This window comes from Ictidomys tridecemlineatus, unplaced genomic scaffold (genome assembly GCF_052094955.1).
Source record: "Ictidomys tridecemlineatus isolate mIctTri1 unplaced genomic scaffold, mIctTri1.hap1 Scaffold_196, whole genome shotgun sequence".
Classification (NCBI taxonomy): Eukaryota; Metazoa; Chordata; class Mammalia; order Rodentia; family Sciuridae; genus Ictidomys; species Ictidomys tridecemlineatus.
In genome coordinates, this window is record NW_027521683.1 from 397,813 (window position 1) to 400,384 (window position 2,572).

Here is a 2,572-nt window from a genome sequence, read left to right on the forward strand (position 1 = left end):
ACAGGCCTTCTGCAGGCCAGTCTGCAAACTCTACTCTCTGTAGCAGGTTTCGGCACCCCAGTTACCAAAATTTGCTCTCTGCAACGATCATTCTGCACCCCAGTCTCCAACCTTCCTCTTTGCAATGATCCTAGTGCACCCCAGTCTCCAAACTCTGATCTCTGAAACAGTACTTCTGCACCTCAGTCTCCAAATTCTGCTCTCTGTAAGATCCTTCTGCACCCCTGTATCCAACCTCTGCTCTCTGTAACAGTCCTTCTGCATCTGAGTCTCCAAACACTGCTCTCTGTTACAGGCCTTCCACACCTCAGTCTCCAACCTCTGCTCTCTGCAACAGTCCTCTGCACCCCAGTCTCAAAACTCTGCTCTCTACAACAGTCCTTCTGCAGCCCAGTCTCCAACATCTGCTCTCTGCAACAGTTCTGCACCTCAGTCTGAAAACTCTGCTCTCTGCAACGACCATTCTGGACCCCAGTCTCCTACCTCTGCTCTCTGTAACAGTCCTTCTACACCTCAGTCTCCAAACTCTGCTCTCTTTAAGACCCTTTTTCAGCCCAGTCTTTAAACTCTGCACTCTGTAACAGTCGTTCTGCACAATAGTCTTTAAACTATGCTCTCTGTAACAGGACTTCTGCAACCCAGTCTCCAAACTCTGCTCTTTTAACAGTCCTTCTGCACCTCTGTCTCCCAACTCTGCTCTTTTCAGATCCTTCTACAACCCAGCCTTTAAACTATGGACTCTGTAACAGTCCTTCTGCACAAAAGTCTCCAAACTCTGCTCTCTGTAACAGTCCTTCTTAACCTCAGTCTCAAACTTCTACTCTCTGTAACACTCCTTCTGTACCTCAGACTGAAACCTCTTCTCTCTGCATGATCCTTCTACACCCAGTCTCCAACCACTGCTCTCTGTAACAGTCCACCTACACCTCAGTAACCAAACTCTGCTCTTTGTAAGATCCTTCAGCAACCCAGTCTCCTAACACTGCTCTCTATAAAAGTCCTTCTGCACCCCACTCTCCAACCTCTCCTCTTTGTAACAGGCCTTCTGCACGCCAGTCTCCAAACTCTGCTTTCTGCAACGATATTTCTGCACCCCAGTATCCAACCACTGCTCTCTGAAATGATCCTACTGCACCCCAGACTTCAACCTATGATCTCTGCAACAGTACTTTTGCACCTTAGTCTCAAACTCCTGCTCTCTGTAAGATCCTTCTGCACCCGTGTCTCCAAGCTCTGCTCCTTGCAATGATCCTTCTGCACCCCAGTCTCAAACCTCTTCTCTATGTAAAAGAAATTCTGCACCTCAGTCTCCAATCTCTGCTCTCTGCAACAGTCCTTCTACACTGCAGTGTCCAACTTCTGCTCTCTTTAACGGTCTTTCTGCACCGCAGACTTCAATCTCTTCTTTCTGTATCAGTCCTACTGCAACCCAATCTCCAACTTCTGCTCTCTCTAAGAGTCCTTCTGCACCTCAGTCTCCAACCTCTGCTCTCGGCAACAGTCCTTCTGCAACCCAGTCTCCAACCTCTGCTCTCTGCAACAGTCCTTCTGAACCCCAGTCTCCAACCTCTGCTCTCTGCAACAGTCCTTCTGCACCAAAGTCTTTAACCTCTGCTCTATGTAACAGGACTACTGCACCTGAGTCTCAAACCGCTGCTGTCTGCAACAGTCCTTCTGCACTCCAGTCTCCAACCTCTTCTCTCTGCAACAGTCCTTCTTCACCCCAGTTTTCAACCTCTGCTGTCTGCAAGAGTCTTTCTGCACCCCAGTCTCCAACCTCTGCTCTCTGCAACAGTCGTTCTGCAACACAGTCTCCAATCTCTGCTCTCTGTAAGATTTTTGCACTCCAGTTTCCAAACTCTGCTCTCTGTAACATTCCATCTCCAACAAAGTCTTTAACCTCTGCTTTCTGCAAGTGTCCTGCAACACTCCAGTCTCCAATCTCTGTCCTCTGCAACAGTCCTTCTGCCCCCCGTCTCCAAACTCTGCTTTCTGTATCAGTCATTCTGAAGCCCAGTCTCAAACCTCTGTTCTCTGTATCTATCCTTCTTCACCTAAGTCTCCCACCTGTTCTCTCTGTAACATTCCTTCTGCTCCCCAGTCTCCAAACTCTGCTCTCTGTAAAAGTTTTTCTATACTGCAGTCTCCAAATCCTGGTCTCTGTAACGGTCCTTCTGCACCCCAATTTCCAACCTCTGCTTAGTGTAACAGTTTTTTTGCACCTCAGTCTCCAACCTCTGCTCTCTGTAACAGTCCTTCTGCACCTCAGTCTGACACCTCTGCTCTCTGCACGACTTTGCTGCAACCCAGTCTTCAACTAATACTCTCTGCACCAGTCCTTGTGCACCCCAATCTCCAACCTTTGCTCTATGCAATGATCCTACTGCATCCCAGTCTCCAACCTCTGATCTCTGCAACAGTCCTTCTGCACCTCAGTCTCCAGCTACTGCTCTCTGTAAGATTCTTCTGCACCCCTGTATCCAACCTCTGCTCTCTGTAACAGTTCTTCTGCACGAGAGTCTTTAATCTCTGCTCTCTGTAGCAGGACTTCCGCACCTCAGTCTCCAACCTC